Raw genomic sequence first — 23,161 nt, 5'->3', positions numbered from 1 at the left:
CTGGGCAGGCAGTCCAGAAATTCAAAAGGCAGCAGCCTTTCTACGGACCAGCGATAATCATGAGCTAGGAAACGAGATGATCCCAGTGACAAGAGCAACAGAAACAAGAAATGCACAAACACACATGAATGCAGCACCAGCGACGGAGGTAAAGGACCTTCTAAATAAATCAAAATCCAGATGAGAAGAAAATACGAAAGATGTCTCCTCTCCCCACCCCCAGCCCCCAACATAAAACCCACAGAGCAACCTTAATCAAAATCCCAGATTATGGGATGAATTCAGTTTATTCTAAGGTTTATCTAGTAGCTAGGTGGGATGGCTCATGCCTGTAACCCCAGAACTTTGGGAGGCTGAGGCAAGAGGATCACTTAAACTCAGGAGTTCAAGAGAAAAACATGGAAAACCCCATCTTTACAAAAAAAAAAAAAATTCAAAAATTAGCTGGGTGTGGCAGTCTCTGCTACTTGGGAGGCTAAGGAGGGAGGATGGCTTGAGCTCAGGAGGTCAAGTCTACAGTCAGCCACGTTCAGACCACTGCATTCCAGCGTAGGTGACAAAGTAAGACCCTGTCCCATAAAATAAATAAAATAAAATAAAGTTTATCTGGTCAAAGGAATACAGAAGAAAGGCTGGGGGTGAAACAGAAAAAAAGCGGAATGAAGAGGTAATGGCCCTTCAGATAACTAGGTCTTACCAAAAGCCACAGTAACTCACACAGGAGACAGTGGCACGAGAATAAACCAGTAAATTAGAATGCAGAATCCAGAAACACAGGAGAGACACTCAGAACACAGCAGCAACTTAACCCACGACAAACCTGCCAGAACAGATCGCTCAGAGTGGCTGACCAGGAAATTACGCTGGGAAACTGAATGCTCCTATTAAAAAACTCGACATCCCAACTCACACCATATCTAAAATACATCTTAGATTGAATAAGACATGTAAATGTAAAAAAATCTAGACTATCGAGTATTACTAGCAGGGCATGCAGCAAGGTGCTTATATTCATTAGGGTAGAGAAACCCTTTCTCTAAGAAAGATAAAACATTTGGGGTTTTTTTTTTTTGAGACGGAGTTTCGCTCTTGTTACCCAGGCTGGAGTGCAATGGCGCGATCTCGGCTCGCCGCAACCTCCGCCTCCTGGGTTCAGGCGATTCTCCTGCCTCAGCCTCCTGAGTAGCTGGGATTACAGGCACGCGCCACCATGCCCAGCTAATTTTTTGTATTTTTAGTAGAGACGGGCTTTCACCATGTTGACCAGGATGATCTCGATCTTGACCTCGTGATCCACCTGCCTCGGCCTCCCAAATTTCTGGGATTACAGGCTTGAGCCACCGCGCCCGGCCCATTTGGGGTAATTAAATCAAGATTGATAGATTTAACAATGTAAAAATTCTAAGTTTTTGCATTGCCAAAGATGTCTTTAAAAAAATCCAAGGACAAGTGGTATCTTCGAGAAAGTATCTGCAATGTATACAGCAAATGAGGAAGAACTCTGTGTACCATGAACACCTGTAAATCAACAAGGAAAACCTTCACAGGCCGAGAGAAAAACAGGCAAGGATAAACAAGAAAATCATAAGGAGAAATTCAAATTAGTATTAAGGACATGAGAAGCAGCTTGTTGTCATTCACAATTTTTACAAATACAGAAGGAAATAAGCTACCGCTTTATACCCACATGACTAAATAAAACCACAAAGACTGGTAATGTCCAGAGAGTATCAACGTCCACAGAGTGTCAGTGGGGACAGAGCTACCCCACACACCGGCATCATTTAAAATGATCACCACCTGCCCAGAGAACACCTTGGAAATATCCACTGACACTCCGAATGCCCAAACCATTCAGCCCGGCAAGTCCGCTTCTAGGAACCTATGTATGAAAACAATCCCACACAGACGCAAGGGTTTCATGCTTGAGACTCCACGTGTCAGCATTCCCCGTGAGTGTGAAAATGGGAAAAACCCAAAATCAACAAGTCCACAGTGACAGATTGTGCAAGCGTCAGCTGCTGCTGCTTCCGGCTTCATCCAAGTCCCTCCAAAGGACGTGAACTCATTGTTTTTACGGCTGTATAGTATTCCATGGTGTATATGTGCCATATTATCTTTATCTAGTCTATCATACATTCTGCACATGTAGCCCAGAACTTAGAGTAAAACAAACAGAAGAACGCTGCTTGCGTGACAGAAAGGGACCATTAAGACACTCAGTTGGGGGAGGGGGTCGAACTGCAAATCTTATTTACAATAGGATCCCATGTTGTTGAAAATACTTCTAAAATATGTATGAATTTGTGTAAAAGGCAAGTAAAATATTTGCACAGACAGAAAAGAAAATGGGAGGAATCTCCGCCCCAAACTGTGAACAATGATTATCTTCGTGGGCACTGAAAGGGGCAGCGGAGAAGCTGGGGGGAAGCTTTCATTTTCTATTCTACATCATGCATTTCTTAAAGTTCAAATCCTAATTATAATTAGTACATTTTTATTTCATAATCAGAAAAAATATGTAAAGGATCTCAAGACCTAGCGTGTTGGATGCCAGCCCCCACTGATGGAGCCAGGGTCCTTCTCAACCCCAAGTTCCACTGCCAGAAAAATGGCTCCTTTCTCCTCCGAGATACAAGAGAATTCCTACAAGCCAGGTGCACTGGCATGTACCCGCAGTCCTAGCTGCTCAGGAGACTGAGCCGGAAGGATTGCCTGAGCCCAGGAGTTCAAGTCCAGCCAAGAGAAACATACCAAGACCTCCATCTCGAAAAAAACAAAACAAAAACTAGAGATGTCAGATATATTTGTTTTAACGATTAGCTCCGGTGGGGAGTGGTGCCCCTCAGACCTGACCTACCCAGGCAGCCTCCAGTCATTAAGACTTCTCAGTATTGGAGAATGAAACAAAACAGACGAGCACTTTAAAATTCATCAGAAGTTCCCAAGGAATTTGCTTTCACACATAGAAAATAATTGAGTCCATTTTTCCAAAAACTTGCTTCAAAGTCCAATTTGGGGGAAGTGATGCAGATGGTTTTATTTTAACTTCTAAAAATTCTTCCTTCCAGCTCAACAGCTCAACTGCTTCTGCAAAAGGAGGGCAAAGATCCTCCTGAGGCCACAGAATTCGACAGCTTTTCCTTGGATTCCTGGGGCAACCAAGAGCTCCGGGACACCAGGCCAAGCTTCAAAAGGCAGCCTGCCAGCCATCAGACTCCCAGGCACCCGAGCAGTCCCAGACGGCTGAGGAACTGGGGGAGGGCTTGGTTTCAATCCATTTACCAAATCACCAGCAAAATAAGACATGTTTAAAAGAAACAGCTGCACACCAGCCAGGGCTCTGGTTCCCCCGCCCATCAGGTCAGCGGCCCAGCCCCTCGGTGTGCTGGCGAGGGGGACAATCAGAAGAGGCCTCTCTCCCAGGAATAACTGTCTCTCACCAGCCCCACTCCCACTGCCTCGTGTGTCATGGGAAGTCTCTGAAATCCTCCACAGGCTTCCCCACACATTCGATTTCCTCTCAAATACCACCAGCCAGCCCTGGAAGCTGGGTCACAGGGACTGGGGGAGCTGCAGAAACGGAGCAGGGCTGCAGTGCTGTTTGCTGGACACCCGGGTTTCACATGCTGCAGACACCAGAGGAGGCCCGGACACTGTCTGCTGGATGCTGCTCACTGGTGTTCCGTCAAATGGGTGTGGGGAGGGAGGGAAGAGGGAAAAGGAAGGAAGAGGGGAGGGCAAGGAAGGAAACCCCTCCCTCTCACTGTCCGTGGGCAATAAAACCTTTCTGGATGGCTCAAAAGCTTTAACATGTTGCCTGGCAATTCTACATCATAAAGAAGAGATCGTGAATATCTGCCAATAAAAAACAAACAAAAAAAACCCAACCACAAGGATATTTATTACAGCATTCATTCATAGCAGAAAAACATTCTAAACCACTTCCATGTCCAACCCTGCGGTTTAGCTCTAGAAAGGGCAAACTCCTGGGACTGGATGCAGGAGAAACCATCCACGATGGTGGAAACAGCGCCTCACGTGCTGTCAGGAGAAGGCACGCTGGCAGCCTGGGTGCCAGGCACAGGGAGGAATCGGGGGCCCTGGCGGGCGGAGTCAGGTATCTCAAAGCCTCCTCCTTTTGCTTTCTGCTGCTATTTTCCAATACAATGAACGAACTCCTATGTAATAACTAAAAATAATGTTTTTTAAATAAAAGTGTCCTCTCTTGCCAAAAATCATGGTAATGCTAAACTGCTGAGTTGAGGCATATGAAGCTGCCTAGATTGGACAACTTTTTGACATACGGAAATAACAGTTTCATATGGTTCAACCTAATTTTGTCACAAAATCCGGATGAGTGGTAGGACCCATAGGAATCATTTCCTCTCACTTGTCCTTGTTCCTCCTCAGGGACAAGTGAGGAGGCTGTGACTTGCCCAGGGCCCTGGCAACGTAGCTCTTCCGCCTTCCAGAAATGTTCTTCCCACCACCGGCCCACCACTGGCCCACCACACGGCATTGCCTGCCCCTCACCCGGCGCTTCCCCTGTGCCAGGTCCCGGCTCTGTCGTGACTCATCGTGCAAAGTGGATGTCACTGCCAGAAACAAGCCAGACCACAGGGAGCTGGTAGGGTCCGAGGAAGGCGCGTCTGACTCTCCACTAAAGCAGCTGTCCCTGCTGACTCCACACAAGCAGGGGTCCACGCCCACTTACAGGACAGCAGCCATGCCCTCCCTGGGCACTCTTTCTCATGTCACGCTGGGCCTCCAGCAGAAATACAAGAGCTGATGCTTATGTAAGTTGAAGCTGAATTGACCATTTCAGTGGTCAGAGCTGTTTTTCTGTGTCCCCAGCAGGCCACCCTTTCTGTGGGAACAAAGTGGACGGATCAGCTACTCAGCCATGCTGTGGCCATAAACCCCCAGGTGTCGGCCCAGTTCACACAGATGTCAGCTCTCCTCTGCCTGCTCACAGGATGGTCAACCGCACGTCCGACAGTTTTGGTCACGGCTGTCTATCGTGACCAGTGTCACTCCCCCAAAAAAGCACGGCCTCTGTCACTGACTGTAAGTGAGCCCAGAGGCTGAACAGGGGCTGGAGCATCACAGGACATAGTCTTCTTTTCTAGTGAACATAAGAGAAAGGCAAAGGCCAGGCATCCTTGGACCCATGGAGCCCGGCCGGAAAAGACCCGTGGAACCTGGCCGGCACCCCAGAAAGTGAACTGGGCCACGGGCCGCCAGCAAGCCAGGCTGATGTTTTGTTTTCGAAATCTTCCATGCTCAAGTTACTGGGCTTCTCTCTCTCCCCCAGGGATGGCCCCAGCATCCAGGCAGGCTGCATCTGAGAAACTGGTCATTTTCAAGCACCCAGAAACTTGGGGCACTAAAACATACATATTCTAAATACTAACCTGAGCTTGCCCCCCAGTTTTCATGGGGACAGTAAAGAGGAACCAACAAGGATGACAGCCTGAGGGTCCTGAGGCAGATGGGGGAACAGTGAGGCTCAGAGCCAGCGTCCACCACCAGGGACATGGTGGGCGGACGCAATCTGCCCTCCAAGGATTCTTAATAGCCTTCCTTTTTAGAACACTTCTAGACTTAAAGAACAACCCAGCAGACTCCACAGTTCTCATACACCTACAGCCACCTTCCACAATTATTATCATTGGCACACGTTAGCACACTATTAATCACAATGAACGAATCTCCGTCCACTGTTAACTAACGTCCATACTTCACTGGGATTTCCACAGTTTCTCCCTACCGCCCTCTTTCGGCTCTGGGACTCCCTGCAGGACAGCACACCACATTCAGCTCAGGCTCCTTTCGGCTGTGACAGCGACTCGGACTGTGCTTAGTTTTGATGGGCTTGATGGTTTAAAGAGCATTGGTGAGGTATTTTGTAGAATGCCCCTCAACTGGAATATGTCTGGAGTTTTCTTTTTTCTTTTTCTTTTTCTTTTTTTTTTTTTTTTTGAGACAGAGTCTTGCTCTGTCGCCAGGCGCCAGGCTGGAGTGCAGTGGCACAATCTTGGCTCACTGCAACCTCCGCCTCCTGGGTTCAGGCAATTCTCCTGCCTCAGCCTCCCGAGTAGCTGGGATTACAGGCACGCGCCACCATGCCCAGGTAATTTTTTGTATTTTTAGTAGAGTCGGGGTTTCACCATGTTGACCAGGATGGTCTCGATCTCTTGACCTCGTGATCCACCCGCCTCAGCCTCTCAAAGTGCTGGAATTACAGGCGTGAGCCACCGCACCCGGCCAAATTTTCTTCATAATTACATGGAGGTAATCGATTTGTGGGGGGATCGGTACAGAGGGAAAGAGTGCTCTCCTATCCCGATGGCACCCAGGGCACATGCCACCCACATGACTTGCTGTTGGCACCAACCGTGGCCCCCAAGCTGACGCAGCGTATGTTGGGTTTCTGCCTCCCCTTTCTGCACTGGGCTCCGTGGACGGAGGTCACTGTGTGCAGCCCACCTGAGAGGGGTGACGATGGAAGGGCACCCCCGTTACCCTCGGGATTTTACCAGCCCCACTCTGTGATATCCACTTCATTCAGGCCTGAATATTCCCTCCTGTTGTCATACCTCGCTGGAGCCCCATCCGGCCCTTTATCTTTATCTTCCCCTCCCCCATCCCAGGCCCCCAACACACACACACACACACACACACACACACACACACACCCCCCAAAAGGTCCCTGAGGGCAGGGTCCAGGCTTCCCCATGCTGGTGTGTGTATCACACACTGCCAGAACCCGGCATGATGCTTTCAGCACTGCTGACCGTGGAACGCTCACTCCTGAGCTGTCCCCATCCCTGCAGGGTGGCCAGGAATCAGTCCTCGGGCCAACGTGGGCAGGGAGAGTCTCTGGCCACAGTCCAGCTCCCAAAGGGGCGTGGCCAGGGCACAGGGAGATGAGAAGGGGCGGGATCCAGGACCACTCAACCCTCTCCCAGATGCAATAAACAAAGCGCCACCCCCCACCCAAGAACACGACAGATGCAGCTGGAAAGCGTCCTGGGCACAGAGAAGTCATGCATCTGTGCTTCTGAGCCACACACACCACCACATACAGAAAACCCACCCCAAATCCCAGCTGTGCTGAAGGCAAGGGCAGGCCCATAGGAAAAGGGGCCCTCCATCATGCAAATGTCAGCCAGGAGACCACGGAGAGAGCCTGGCCCAGGCCACATGGCCCGTTGTCCAATGCTGGCTCCCACTGGGTCTGGGAGGGTGGGGCCTGGGAAGGTAGGGTGGGGCTCAGACAACCCCAGATTGTGGGGGGCAATAACACCAGGCCTACCCCTCGGATACTCTTTCAGATCCTCAGGCCACAGTGATGGCTAATGAAGCCACTATACAGCCCAAGCACCGGGACAGAGCCAAGTGTGCCTGCAATAGGGCCGGAGACTCTGAGGTCGTAGAGTGGCCACATCACTAACACCAGCTTGCTTCACACACATCCCGGGAATGACCACTGGAGCAATGCTATTCTTGGTACCCTAGTCTCTCCAGCATGGGACAGGGGTGTGGAGCTGCTAAACCATCTGACCACTTCCCTGGAGCAGGTATGCAGTTCCAGGCACTGTGCCAGGTGCTGGAATCCAGGGGTGAGCCCCAGCCGGGGGCAGGGCAGCAGGCCTCATATATGTGGAGAAGGGTAAGTTGTACATACACAATTTACAATACGTATTACAAAGAGGCCCTGCGTGGCGGGGCGAGCGTTCAAACAAGTGAGTGCCTGCCTCTCTGCCAGGCAGCCCCAGGACAGGGACACATGAGATGTCCCTGCAGGGTGAAGAGGCTGCAGATGGGGCAGGACACCCTGGCAGGGAAACAGGGCACCACCCAGGTGCCTCAAAGCACAAGGAAGCAGCCCCCGACGGCTCATCCTCACATTTGTAGAAGCAGCCACAGCAACAAAGGGCACAGCAAAGTCATCACATTTACAAATGTCACGAAATACACTGCAGTAGTAAAATGCCAAGGTGACAAGAAGTCTGTCAGGACAGCTCCCTTGCCTGGAAAGAAGATGACAAAGCCACAGGGAGGCTTCGGTTTGAGCAATGACAAAGTGTCACCAAGCATAAAGTGACCTGAGTGAGTGGCCAGGGCAGCGGATGGTGGCCTCTGTCATGAGGGACCCTCAGAGCCCCTGAGACGGCACAGGAGACATTCCCTGAAGATCCACCCAATGCTGCTGTCACCGCGACGCTGTACACGGTGCCCAGCATTAGTGATTTGCACTGGGGCGAACAGTGGCTGTCACTCATTGACACACAGCGCCACACCGCCAGGCTGTTCAGGTCTGATGAGCTGGAAGAAGCCTGGGTCCAGTCAGGAAAGGCTGGGAAGAAGGGCTGGAAGGTCCCCCGGGCACAGGGTCAAGGTCTGGTGCAAACACAGGCTCTGATTCTGCAGCCCATGACCACAGCCCAGTCCTCCTGTCTGGGGCTCCAACTCCTCACCTAGAAAGGAACTGACACAACACGGAGGTCCTCTCTTAGGGGGTCCCTCGCCTCCTGCTCTCCGGCCTCCACCCCTGCCCTGTGTCCTCCTCACCTCCTGCTCTCTGGCCTCCACCCCTGCCCTGCCTCCTCCTCACCTCCCCCAACACGGCCTCCCATGCTTCACACCACTGCATCACAAACCATCTGGGGTGAATGTCAGGTTTTTTCCTAGAATATCACAGATCTCTACTTTTGCAAAATAAGATAAAACTGAATTACTACCTAAATGAAAGTTTTAAAAGAGACATTCCCAGGTGGGTGGATCACAAGGTCAAGAGATCAAGACCATCCTGGTCAACATGGTGAAACCCCGTCTCTACTAAAAATACAAATAATTAGCTGGGCATGGTGGCGCGTGCCTGTAACCCCAGCTACTCAGGAGGCTGGGGCAGGAGAATTGCCTGAACCCAGGAGGCAGAGGTTGCGGTGAGCCGAGATCGCACCATTGCACTCCAGCCTGGGTAATAAGAGCCAAACTCCATCTCAAAAAAAAAAAAAAAAAAAAAAGACATTCCCCACTTCATGATCAGATCCAACACACAGAGGCACCCCTGAAGGTCTGGAAATGCTCATTGTGCATGTCTACACCCTTTGCCCTGTGAACCGGAAAGAGCCCGCAGATACCACGGTTGCAGGAATGCTGTGACCAGCCCAAATTATCCCAGGGCCTCTGTGAGAGGCCGAGGAGGAAGTGAGCTCATACGCACAGATGAGCTGTGCAGAGCAGGGCCGGGCACACACGACGCCCTAGCATGCAGAAGTCTCCAACCGGCTGCAACACAAAACAGCTTCCATGAAGCCTTAGGAGAACCCACACCATGGCTGTGCTCACTCAAGCACACTGTGGCTCCTGAAGCTAGGGGTTACAAGGTCAACAGTCACCAGACAAAGAGTCTGTCTCCTCTGAGGTCAGCAACATGGCCCTATCCTGGTGGGCTCACAGCCAGACCAAGAGATCTGGGAGCAATTGGGAAGGGCCGAAGCAGAGTCCACAGGAATGAGAAGGAGTTCAGAGGTGGAAGAGGCAGGGAAGGCAGGCCAGGGACAGACATGGGCAAGGGAGAGGCAGGGAAGGCAGGCCAGGGAGACATGGGCAAGGGAGAGGCGGCACCTCTGGAGACCTGGAGGGTTGGGCCCTTGCCTGGGGAGGCAGGTGGCCATGTGGTGCCATAGAACCTCCACCCAAGACTTCTGGGATCTGAGGACATGGGGCTCCCCAGAGGGGTTCTCCACACGCAGCGTCTCCCCGACTGCTCTTCAAATGCTTTGGTTTCCCACTCAACTGCAGCCAATACCATGTGATGCTTAAACACTTGGGTTACTTGTGTCTGGTTCTCTTTAAAAGCACAGCTTTTTACATGCAGAAATAAAAATACATTTCCTGCAGATAACTTATGCATACCAATCAAATCTATACAGATCTTAGCGTCCTACCCGGGTTTACATACCCTGATCTCACTTAGAAAACACAGTGTGAGTCTAAACATTTAGAAGCACTTGTTGAAATGGCAAAATTTAATTATCTCACATAATCGAGTGTAATCTCGATTTGGATAGCATTGTTCCAGCAGTAAAAGAAGCCATGACTCACTCCATTCAGATTTCACCTTGGAAACTCCAAGAGGATGAACTGCCCTGTTTTTATACTTTATCTTGAAATATACATAAAGTTCCATAGCATAAATGGAAACTTCCCATGCAAGCTGAGATGGAGAAAGGGAACGTTCTCAGCACCTCCAGAAGCTCAGCTTCCCTCCCACAGGCCTCCTCTAAGTACCATCTCCCGAGGGCAGCCTGACTTGCACACAGGACAGCTGCCTGTTGCCCTTCACAGACACAGAACCAGGCAGTGCGCACTCCAGCATCTGGGGCTTCTGGCTCGACATTACATGGCAAGCCCCCGGGCACAGCTGCACACACTTCCAGAGCGCCCTGTCTCAGCCTGCCGTGTCGTCCGCCCTGTGAGAAGACCCTCACGCTACCGATCCATTCTGCTGCTGATGGCCATCTGGTTGATTTGCACTTTGGCAGTTCCCATCACGCTGCTAAGGACGCTTCTGTGTGCCTCTTGATGGCTGCAACAGTTTCCAACGGCTGCTGAGACAAATTACCACAAAACCAGGTGGCTGAAAACACATTTCTTCTCTCACGGTTCTGGAGGCGAGACATCTGCAAGCAGTTTCACTGGGCTGAAACCAGGGTGTTGGCAGGGCCACGTTCCCCAGAGGCACTGGGGGAGAATCCTTGCCTTGGCCTTATCCAGTTTCTCTTGACTACTGTGTTCCCTGAGCTTCACTCCAGTTTCTGCCTCCTTGGTCACTTCTCTCTCCGCCTCTCCCTTTTTTTCCCTTTTTTTTGAGATGGAGTTTCACTCTTGTTGCCCAGGCTGGAGTGCAATGGTGCAATCTCAGCTCACCACAATCTTCGCCTCCTGGGTTCAAGCGATTCTCCTGCCTCAGTCTCTCGAGTAGCTGGGATTACAGGCATGTGTCACCACACCCGGCTAATCTGTATTTTTCATAGAGATGGGGTTTCTCCATGTTGGTCAGGCTGGTCTTGAACTCCCACCTCAACCTCCCAAAGTGCTGGGATCACAGGCGTGAGCCACCGCACCCAGCTCTCTGCCTTTTACTACAATCCTTGAGGATGGCATTTAGGACCCACCAGATAATTCAAGATAATCTCTTCATTTCAAAATCCTTAAACACATCTACAAAACCACCACCATATAAGGTAACATTCCCAGGTTTCAGAGATTAGACCCTGATGTCATTTGAAAGGCACTAATGCGCATATGCCCATTTTACTCCGTTTTATTTGGATTGAGACTGCTGGTCATAGAGTGTATGTGTGCTTAGCTTTAGTTAATTCTACAAAAAAGCTTCCCAAAGCAGTGGTACAAATTTCTACTCTGACCAGCAGTCAGAGGTCCATTTGTTCCACATCCTCACCAACATCTGCTATTTTCTGCTTTTTTTTTTTTTTTTGAGACTGAATCTCACTCTGTTACCCAGGCTGGAATGCAGTGGTGCAACCTCGGCTCACTACAACCTCTGCCTCCCGGGTTCAAGCAATTCTACCACCTCAGCCTCCCGAGTAGCTGGATTGAAGATGCCCACTACCATGCCCAGCTAATTTTTTTGGATTTTTAGTAGAGACAGGGTTTCACCACGTTGGCCAGGCTGGTCTCAAACTCCAGACCTCACGTGATCCACCCGCCCTGGCTTCCCAAAGTGCTGGGATTACAAGCACCTTGCCTTTTCTGCTCTTTTGATGTTAGCCATTTTTGTGGATGTGGAATGGTGTCCCATTTACAATTCATTTCGCATCTCCCTGATGACTAATGGAGTGGAACACTTCTTCATCTCTTAAGTGGACGTGTGTGTGTGTGTGTGTGTGTGTGTGTGTGTGTGTGTCTCGTGTCTTTTGCCATTTTCCTACTCAGTATTCTCTCATTTTCTTGTTGATTACATAGTGCATTATTTTAAGATGAGTCATTTGTTAAAATAGATTCCACTAAGACATTGGCAGATGGAGGCCTAGTTTCTGGTGTCAGGGCTGGAGATGTGAGGTCCAGCTGTGTCCAAGCAATCAAATGACATGAATTATGTACCTTGAACATCCATAATAGACTCTAAGCCTCTGTCACCCTGAAAGTTTCCAATAAGGAACATGATTGAGAGTTTGGGGGCCCCTGTCAGGGACTGGATGGGTGGGACAAAAATCAGTCCCAAATTAATGTGTTATATCTCCAGTTACTTCCTTGAAACCAAATCTAATTATACTTAAAAGGGTGGCCACTGGAAAGTAAACTCTATTAGGATTTCTACAAGTACACATGGGTTTTATGGGACTTTGGGGAAGCAGCTACTGCTGACCCAGTGGGCACAATTGGAGCCCGTCTCCAGACTCAGGCACTGCCCCACAGCATGATGGGTGAGTGAGGCAGTGATGCTACCAACAATAACCATTTGAACTCTGCTGTGAAATATGAAATACACCAGAGTTTGGTTTCTCTACATCAAAATAAAGAAAGCAAGCAGGTTTGAGACATCAGTTGATGTGAACTACAGCATAATATTAGACCTGTGATTAAAACCATCAAGATGATAGAAAGTTCTACTCACAGAGGTGCTTTCTTCCCCCAACCACTGCATCAAACAGAGCTCTCTCTTTCAAATCAGGTATTTTCTTTTTGAGACAGGTTCTCACTCTTTCACCCAGACGGGAGTAGAGCGGTGCGATCACAGCTCACTGCAGCCTCAACCTCCTGGGCTTGAGCGACCCTCCACCTCCACCTCAAGTAGCCAGGATCACACGTGTGAGCCACCACATCTGGCTAGCTTTTCTATTATTTGTAGGGATGGGATTTTCCTATGTTACACAGGCTGGTCTCAAACTCCTGGGCTTAAGCGAGCCTCCCTCCTTGGCCTCCCAAAGTGCTGGGACTACACCACGAACCACTGCCCCCAACCTTTAAATCAGATTTCTAAGAAGCCTAAGGAGTAGAAAGCCTTTTCAGTTACGGCGCGTAAAAGTAACGAAAGCAGCCTCAGCCATCGTTCAGTGCAATCCCAGCAGACGGGGATAAGGAGGGGGACGTGGGCCTCATGGGAGGGAATACTGCCCCCACCTCCACACCCTGCCTGTGAGAAAAACAGACTGACTGCAGCTCTGAAAGACACAGCAACCTACCCGAAAAACAGGGACCTCTGATGCTTGACAGTACCAGGTACGAGATGTTTCTGACCCAGCAGCCCCCAGGGCCCCAAGCTGCAGGCTCCCAGGTGTATCCAGGCCATGGACAGAGGGCACCCAAATGTCTCCCCAAAACCCCCCACCACCACTGCTGCAGAGGCCTCTGGAGCCCATCACCCTGCAGTGCTGCTGCTCCCACTCCCTTTCCCAAGCCCTCTGCAGTCCCCTCTCCTGACACAGGGCCAGAAAGCCACCGGGAGCCCCGCAAGGACAGCCTGCATACCCAGCCAGGCTGAAGCCCAACACGTGGTGGGCAGGGAAGCCACACATGCGCTGCCTTCACACTGGAGCTGCCAGAAGGACCCAGCCCTCCCTGTGTGCCCAGGGTAAGTCAGCGGAGCCGCACCGGTTAACACTGGGTGAGCAAATTAATAACGTGATGGTTTGTTGCGGATTTTGTCGTTCTTGTAGAAGAACAGAGGCAATTTAATCTAGAAATCCTGTAAATCTCTAAAAGGTAAAATTAAACGTCCGCACTAGCAAGGCTGGGACTTGGCAGCAGCCACCACCTCCCACAGAGCACAGTAGGGAGCGGGCTCCTGAGCCCCACCACCCCACCCCCCACCATGACGCAGGCGCTGCCTCGGCCAGACACCTGCCCCCGCCACCCTCCTGCATCCTCACTGAGCCCCTCCCCAACCCATGCCGCACCTCCCTGCACCCTCCCCTGACCTCTGAGTGCGTCCCTAAACACGCCCCTGAGCCCTTCCTTCTCCCACACTGACCTGTCCACTAGAAAAGCTGGCTGCAGAAATCAGTCTCCAAGAGCTCGCTGCAAGGACTCTCCAGGGCCCACAAGCTCCTAATGGTCAGGGACTGCCCTCCAACCCCCATCTCCAGCTCTGACCTGCACAAATCACATAGTTCTCCTGACAAAAACTTGGCCCTCCCTGTGCCCAGGGTGCCCCACTCCAGGTTGGCCCTTCTGCCTGGAGGGCTCTTCTGACCCGGGGTCTGAAGGGGCAGACCCACCCACTCTAGGATGGGGTCCAGGGACCACCCCAACCTACCGTGGGGCTCTCACATCTTCCAGACTGCGCCTCTCTAGGAGGGCCTTGGACCCAGAGCCAGAATGGGGCTCTGATGCCATTGCACGTTCTCCAGCAGCCCCTTCCATGCCCTCCCTCCTAATCCCACCAGCTATAAACTGGGAACGAGAAAGCTGGAGTACGGTAGCTGCTCAGAAAATACCTACTGGATGCATGGGTGGACGGACGGGTGGGTGGGTGGATGGACAGAGCTCCAGGCAAACGGACTCAGGGGTAAGAAAAGTGAAAGGTACCTGCCCCCAGTTCTACCACTGCACAGTCCCTGACTGTCAAAGGACTGAGGTGAATGACAGGCAAGGTGAGACCTACCATGTTAGTGTCCCACACAGCTGTTTCCACTATAGATAAACCACCCTACCTGATGGATACAAGGAGCAACACACAAAAGGAGTTGGGCCGGAGCTGCCAGTGTGAGGGCTGGGAATGCTGCCGGTCCACGGGTCCCCCAAGGCAGCTCCCCAAACGAAGTCAAGACAAGTTGAACGTGAGGCTGCCTCTGGGTGTTTCAAATCAACTGAATTAGCAGCAGTCCTCAGTGCTGATTAAGCACAGGAACACCTGTGATCAAGAAGCAAACCATTACTTAATAAAATGCAATTAACTTAAAGCTGAAATCTGTGAGGGCCCAAGGGAAAGACACAGTCAGTTCTTGGTCTGAAGGGGCTTCTGCTCTCAAAGCCTCCAACCCAGGACAGCACAAAGCCGTCTTCCCCAGCAACTGCACATACAACCTGCGGAACGATGGCAAGCTCCTCTCCAGGTACCTGAACCTGAGGACTCAAAGGGTAGAGAAAGTTCTCAGGCAGGATCTTCACAATACATGCACAAAAGAAAGGCGCTTCTAGTACAGAATGTGGGACAGGCAAACCTCAACTTCACCAGTGCCATTCCCTAGAGAATCAGCCATCAATGTGACCCACTCAGTCCTGCCTCAGGGGCTCAGAATCTAGCAGTCAGGCCAGGTGGGCAGTGCAGGATCTGTGGCCAAAATCAGTCCATTCATCACTCTGCTGACAGCTTTCATGCTCACTAGCCAGAACCAGTTAAGAGGCTGAAGGAATTGTCGGGTATCTGAAACCCAGCAGTCAAGTTGGTAAGAAAACACACACACACACACACACCAACCCTGGTGACTGCACTGACCGAATGCTTTACTGTAGCAGAACACTTGCATGCATCTCATCTCCATCCACAGTAACTCAGTGGCAGGTGAGGAAGGAGGCACGATCTCCACGTGCCCTTCTTGGGATGAGTCAACCTCTGAGCCGTGATGCTCTACAGTTGGCTCGCTCGTGGAGGCAGAGAGCCTGGCTTCCCAGAGCTTCCAATTCCTAACACAAGCCTGGCCCCACCGCATCACACCTGTGAGAGCTGCCACCAGCTCCACCTAATACAGACAGATGCTGGAGCACGTGGCTCGCTTATTACACCAAAAGGCTGAGAAACAGAAACCGTGTTTTATCTGCACAATGCACACTCTTGCCTCCAGACAGACCTGAGACATCCACCATTCCTAAATGCCCGAGTTCACTCAATTAGTGGCTTTCTTATTTTTTGAAACAATGGGCTTTTCCAAGACAGTTGACAATCAAACCAATTGCGGGAAACCATAAACTGTGCTTTTTTATTAAATTAACAATGCATACAACAGTTCAGAGGAATTCCTATTTAGAGCTGCCCTGCTGGGGAGTCAATTCTAGGAATGTAAAACCAACCAAATAAAAATCCATACCCACACACACACACACAATCATGCGTCGCTTAATGACAGGGATGTGTTCTGAGAAATTTGTCATTGGGCAATTTCATCACTGGGCAAATATCACAGAGCATACTTTGTACAAACCTACTCCACGCCTTGGCTATGGGGTGCAGGCCACTGCTCCGAGGCTACACACCTGGGCAGCATGGGCAAGTGTAACACAATGGTAAGTACGTGTGTATCTAAACATACAAAAGGCATGGTAAAAATACGGCACGAAAGATAAAACCCGGCACCCCTACCTAGGGCACTTACCATGAATGGCGCTTGCAGGACTAGGAGATGCTGGGTGGGTCCGGCTGTACACTAGGGCAGACTTTATAAACATTGTACCCTTAAGCTACATTAATTTTTTTTTTAAAGTAACTGGGCCAGGTGCAATGGCACATGCCTGTAGTCCCAGCACTTTAGGAGGGCAAGGTGGGCGGATAACAAGGTCAAGAGATCAAGACCATCCCAGCCAACAGAGTGAAATCCCATCTCTACTGAAATACAAAAGTTAGCTGGGCATGGTGGCGCACGCCCGTAGTCCCAGCTACTCAGGAGGCTGAGGCAGGAGAATTGCTTGAACCTGGGAGGCAGAAGTTACAGTGAGCCGTGATTGCGCCACTGCACTCCTGCCTGGTGCCTGCTGACAAAGCAAGGCTCTGTCTCAAAATAATAATAATAATAAATAAATAAAGTAACCTGCACTACAACTTTACAAAAATGTTAGTAGGAAATAGGAATTTTTTGGCTCCATAATAATCTTATGGAACCTCTGTCATACATGCCATCTTAGACCAAAACATCGTCATGTGACGCATGACTGTACATATGTATCCAACTGAGAATTCTAAATGTCAGTAGTGTTCTCTGACTCACTATTTACTAATAAGAGTTTGCTCAGAACTGTCTCTGCCCGAGTTTCAGAACCAACTGTCTGCCTGCCCAGTTGATTCCAGGGAAAATAAGTGCTAAGAAGCCATGTTGGCTTCAAGTGCAAATGTGAAAACACCTTGGTGCCCCCACCAACCACGTCAGCCTCTTCCTGGAGGGCAAGCCCCGGACCCTCTCCCAGCCCTGCGAAGGGCCCACGTTATCTGCTGCATTTCCACGACTCTCCAATGCCGGCCATCAGATTCTCTCGGCATGTGTTGAAAATCAGCCCCTGTACGTGCCCACCAGTGGCCATAAGTCCTATCATGCCCACCCCGTTAAAAACAAATCTGACAGAAAATGGGCCCCAGCAGGAGACAGGGAGGAAATATGGGCCTCATACTCTCCAGCTCAGGCCCAAAGGCCAGCACTGCCCCGTCTCAGCAGCGTTCTCTGGCAACCCACAGCTGCCTGTCCTCAGCCTCCTCATGCAAACGTAAGACCCGTGACCAGACGTGGTGACTCACGCCTGTAATCCCAGTACTTTGGGAGGCCGAGGCGGGTGGATCGCCTGAGCTCAGGAGTTTGAGATTAGCCTGGCCAACACAGTGAAACCCCGTCTCTACCAAAAATACAAAAAAAGTAGCTGGGCATGATAGTGGGTGCCTGTAATCCCAGCTACTTGGGAGGCTGAGGCAGGAGAATCGCTGGAACCCAGAAGGCGGAGGTTGCAGTGAGCTGGGATGGCGCCACTGCATTCCAGCCTGGGCAACGAAGTGAGACTGTCTCAAAAAAAAAAAAAAAAAAAGATAAGACACACTGTCAGGAAGTTATTTAAAATGACAAAGAGGGACGGAACTCAACAAACAAAACTGCCGACGATGTGTGTTTGATTCCAGTGGTTTCGCCATCAAAACCACCTTCAAGTGTCAGAGGACTTCACTTTACAGAAAATTTCTAGACATGAAACTATTTTCACAGTCACTCAATGCAGGAATTTCAACCACATATTTTTTCTCTTAATTTTGATCCTTCAAACACAAAACAACAGGCATAGCGCCTTACATTAAAACAGCCCCTTAGAGTTTATGATGTGCTTCCTCTGTGTTCTCTCACTAGGCCGTAGCTGTAACTCACAAACCTGACCCTTAAAACTCTCAGGACAAGAAGAGAAGCCACACAGGCCGGAGCCCATGCAACCATGCCACAGAGCCCACGCAGCCACGCCACAGAGCCCATGCAGCCACGTCATGGAGCCCTTGCTGTCATAAAGTACCTCGCATCTCGTTTGTGCCTCAAAACAACCCCAGGCAAGAGGCCTCGTGGGTATTACAGGTGCGGAGAAAGACTCTCAAGCCAGGTGACTGTCCCAGGGCCCCGGGATTAGTGGCAGGGCCTGGCTGGGATACTCCAGATCCCATCCTCTTTTCCGACCTCCCAGTCCCTTTCTCATAGAACCAAAGCATCTTCTCCAGCCAGGCCCTGCCACTAATCCTTGGGGCCCTGGGCCAGGACACAGGCAGGAGGGACTCAGGCAAGAGGAGGCTTGTGGAAGGAAAGGAAAGCAGAGCGGCTGGGAGCCCTGGGATAGAGTCTGACGTTAGGTACAAGACAAGTTTGGAAAGATCCACATGGAGCAGGAAGGGAACCTGGGTGCGGGGGGACGGGTGCCTCCTTCCAAAGCCCACCCATATCCGAGGTGACTGCAGGGAGACGCAGAGCTGGCTTGGGCAGCAGGGACCGCCTGGGTGCAGAGAACCCAAATAACTGAAAATCCAAAAAGGAATCTTGGTGCAGAATCAGAAAGCGTACTCTTTGGGCTGGTTACCTTCCCAACCACGTTCTCCTCCGGCCCACGTAAACCTGGCATTGCCCTGTACAACCCTGACTGCCAGCTGAGTGAGGGTCTGTGCTACGGTCTAGAAAGATCCACACATGAACGCAGCTCGGTTTCAGCTCTGGGACTCGGGGAAACGAGGAGCAGGGAGCAGGACATGTGCCACAAGGAAGAGCAGTGCTCCCGTGTTTCATTCACTCACTCATCCAACTATAGCGCCAATGCTTTACCATACGCTGGGCACTTCTCTAGCTACGGGGATCCAGAGGTGAACAAAGTCCTTGGCATTTGAGTGGTAAGAGAAAGAGAAGAAGCATATAAATTACACACTGAACAGTGAGCACTACGGAGAAACACAGAGCGAGGTTAACAAGAAAAGGGGGGGCAGGGCGCAGTGGCTCACGCCTGTAATCCCAGCACTTTGGGAGGCTGAGGCGGGTGGATCACGAGGTCAAGAGATCAAGACCATCCTGGTCAACATGGTGAAACCCCGTCTCTACTAAAAATACAAAAACTAGCTGGGCACGGTGGTGCGCGCCTGTAGTCCCAGCTACTCGGGAGGCTGAGGCAGGAGAATTGCTTGAACCCAGGAGGCGGAGGTTGCAGTGAGCCGAGATCGTGCCATTGCACGCTGGGTTACTCCAGCCTGGGTAACGAGAGCAAAACTCCATCTCAAAAAAAGAAAAAAAAAAAAAAAAAAAAAAAAAACCAAGAAAAGGGGAAGTAACACTAATTTGTGTAGGGCTGTCAGGGAGCTGGCAGTAAGTGAGAAAGCCGGCCAGCTGGACATCTGGGGGCGGCTCATGCCAAGGGGTGGGAACAGCAGGTGCAAAGTCCCTGGGGCAAGAGTGGCCTGGCCAATCTGAGGACCAAGGGATAAGATGGAAAGAGCCCACATTCAGTTGGGACTCTCCGGCATGGACACAGGCCAAGATGACAGGCGAGGATGGTGTGGGGACAACCCGGAACAGATCTGGGCAGTGAGCCTGTCTGCCTGGAGCGGGGCAGCCTGGAGGGACCGTGCCTGGGAGCAAGGGGGGTTACTTGAGAAAATCCGGCCAAGTAACGTGGATGCAGAGGGGACACTAGAAAACCACTGAAGGCCTGGGCAAAAGTGACACACCTGGCCTGGGCCAACCCACTGAGTTAGCGGTACCCCACAGCCCAATCTGGGAAACCTCACAGCCGGCACAGAAATCATAATGCACACGGTAATGGCACCCCACCAATACACGGGGCTCCACAGAGACAGCCTGGCTGCAGGACCTTGAGGTCCCCTACCTCCCCTGGCTCCCTTGTTTGTCCGGACAGGGAGAGAGGGAAGGATTGGATTCAGGAGAGGCGAGAAAAGACGGAGCCCACGACAGCTGACTCAGCCTGTGCCAACAGCCTGCTCTGAGACACGAGCTGGACCCAACCCAGGCAGTGGGCGGCGGGGGGTAGGGAGGAACTCAGGGAAGGGAAGGAGCCAGAGAAGCCTCCCTTGGGCGCTCGACCCGACCACCATCCAAAGGAACAAAGAGCACCCCCAGCCCCCACCGGGCACACAGGCTGACTTCTGGAGAGCAACCATCTCAAACTTGACCTACATTGGGGCGGCCTGCCTGGTAGTCAGTGGCTACCTCACACCCTACCTGTGCCTCCACGTCCACAGTCCTCATGGCCACCTGGCAAGGGTGAGGAACTGAGACCGTGTGGGGAAGGCACACAGCCTGTGAGTGGCGCAGCCAGGACCGCCGCCCAGGCCCTGAGCTCTCTCCACTTCTGTAAGGACCAGGCTGCAAGGCAGGGCATGCGATCTCTGCCACCTGTACCAGCAGATGTTCAAGGCCAGCCAGCGATGTGTTCAGGGTCTCGATCCCCACCCACCACCAGCCCTCTCTGACTCCCAGGGACAGTCAAGGTTTCTCCAAGGCTTCGGACCATGGTGTCACCTGAGGCCCACGCCTGTTGAGTCACCGGGGCAGGTATTCATGGCAAAGGACAGCGAGGAGCGCCAGAGAGGAGCTGAGGCCTCGACGGGGCCTCTACAGCCAGGCTCAGTCCCCACTCTCCCCACTCCAACAGCCCTCACCTCAGCCACCAAGGCCCAATCCGAACAAAGCCCAGCCTGATGTCAACCTTACCATCAACTGTTTTTCCTCTGACTTCCTCTCAGTTTTGTCTAGGAAAAATCAAGGTGTCTTATCACCCCTCTCAGCTTCCAGGGGTGTGATCAGTGTCTTTTACAATTATCTCTTATTCTTATCCAGTATTTCTTAGCTCAGTTGGCAAATTGGGTATTTACACACCTCCATTTCACAATCCATCCCCACCAATTATGCCTGTGAAACTAACATTTTGTTTAAAAAAAAAAAAAGGTTAGAACTACTTAAGAAGGTTATGTAAATAAGTTAACTCGAAGGCCACAACTTGGGTCTAGGGTGTCAAGAAAACAAGCAAGGTGGAAGAGAATGAGGAGCTGATGGTCACCAGCTCCACCTCCTTCCGGTGCCCACCCCACCTTTCCTGCTCACACACACTCACACTCAGCCTGCAGCTTCTCCCAGCCCAGGACCCCAGGAGCCCAAGAGCCCAACAGTGGGGAAAGGCACAGACCACACTTCCTAACAAATGAAAGACTCAATAATCCATCGCAGGTGCCAGTACCAGCCCAGACATGGAGCCCACTCCAAGGGCCCCCCTGCCAGTGCTGCTAGTGCCCACCGAGAGAGGCCCTCGAGCACACAGCCACAAGCTCCAGCTTTATCCACTCATTCCCTGGACACCACCGGGAGCCCCAGCAGGTTCCACCACCGTGTCACATCAGCCCTCCTGCCCCACAAATCCTAGGCTCAGGAGACCCTCTCCAGCCCAGGCTGCGGGGCGGGGTGGGGGGGGGGCAGCCCCCATAGTCTACCAAGAATCAGCACAGAGAACAGGGCATCCTGGACACCCCCGACTGGGAAACCCAGATCGTGTCCCCTGCATAGTGGCCACTCCTGGGAGAGGAGAAACCCCTGCCTCAACCTCACTGGAGGGACCCTGACCCAGAGGCCTGAGAAAAAGGCACCTGCAGGCTCCTGGCACCTGCCAAGCTGCACCTTAGTAAAACTTGTCCCACTTCAAAGTGCAAAGCTCTCAGGTGATTCATTATTTCTAAAATCTCTGTCCTTTCTCATAGGGGACGGAAAATAGGAAAAAAACAAACAGAAGGAGGCACAGGAGGCTGAAGAGGCCAGAGGCAGTTTAGCCCAAAAACAAAGTGCCAGACGCATGATGCCGAGTTTGGGGGGCTTCACCCTCCGCATGCCCATTTAGGAGCGGACTGCATTTAACCATGGATTTACGTCTGGTGCCTGCCAAGTCGTATCTGAATAGATCTGAAAAATTAAGACTTCCTTCTGCCAGTAAATACTAAGCTAAGACTGGCAGGCCCCTCTAAGGCTCTGCTCTCCACCGGGGTCCCGCAGGGCAGGACCCTCGCGGGCTTCCCCCCTCCATCCTCCCTCCAAGTCGGCCCTGGGGAAAGGAAGTTCGCCCCCCGCCTGGGCACACCGAGACCCTCTGCCCGTCCCGTGGAGCCCTGCTTGGGGACCGGGGCGTCAATGTTCTCCTTCAGCATTTTCGGCCAGACCTCCTGCCAGCAGCCTTGCCAGGCAGTGCCTGCCGTGGAGAAGGGGCCCCGCCTAGGGGCAAGTCCGCACCGTGCTCCCAGCCTGGCACCTGCAGCGCAGGAGCCACGGGGTGTTTAATTGAGAAGTTTTCCCCTCTGGGCGTTATTAGGAAGGGGAAGGGAAGGGGGCAAAGATTCGGGCTGGGGTTCTCCCTGGCAGCGAACCCCGAGGCGACCCCAAACTCGGTAGTTGCCGCCGGGCACGGGGACTTGATGCCGGCGCCAAGCGGGGCCACAGAACGCACCAGCGGCCCGGCCAGCCCGGCGGGACCCGAGCGGGCGCCACCCCCACCCCGCAGGCAGCGCCGCTCGCCGGCTCCCGGTGCTCCCCGCCAAGGATGCGAGAGCCGCCGCCCGGTCCCCGCTGCATCCGCCCGCCGGTCGTGGGAGGGGGAAGGGACGGTCCGAGAGGAGTGGGGCCGCCGGGCTGCACCCCCAGACCCCAGCAACGGCCGCCCGGGGCGCCCCCCCCCGAGTCCAGAGGGCAGCGCTCGGGCCGCAACCTCCGCGCCGCCCCCCACGCGTCCCGGTTCCCGCGGCGCCCCGGGCGGCCCCGGCTGCCGCGGCCGGCGACTCTGGCAGCCCAAGCCCCCGCTCACCTGCCCAGGGCGCGGGAATGTCCGGGTGCGCCGCCGTCCCCGCCTCGCCGCCGCCCGCTCGGTCCGCGAGGCCGAGCTCTTTGTGAGCCCGCGCCGAGCCGACACCGCGACTGCT

At 52.3% G+C, this 23,161-nt stretch overlaps 1 protein-coding gene across 46 annotated transcripts in view; it reads right to left on the bottom strand.

Annotated features, from left to right (window-relative positions):
- APBA2 (amyloid beta precursor protein binding family A member 2) overlaps window positions 1-23,161 on the bottom strand; it is a 220,867-nt gene extending 197,706 nt beyond the window's left edge. For 33 of the 46 annotated variants that reach the window (XM_078375908.1, XM_078375929.1, XM_078375920.1 and 30 more), the window contains exon 1: window positions 23,047-23,161. The gene's annotated coding sequence lies outside the window, so the exon portion shown is untranslated. Of the gene's footprint in view, window positions 1-14,693; window positions 14,894-23,046 lie in introns of all 46 variants that reach the window. The other 13 variants (XM_035306452.3, XM_035306465.3, XM_054258236.2 and 10 more) reach the window with 1 other exon arrangement.

The sequence above is a fragment of the Callithrix jacchus genome, chromosome 6 (assembly GCF_049354715.1).
Source record: "Callithrix jacchus isolate 240 chromosome 6, calJac240_pri, whole genome shotgun sequence".
NCBI lineage: Eukaryota > Metazoa > Chordata > Mammalia > Primates > Cebidae > Callithrix > Callithrix jacchus.
The sequence above is the reverse complement of the archived record's forward strand: the minus strand, read 5'-3'. Positions and strand labels throughout refer to the sequence as shown.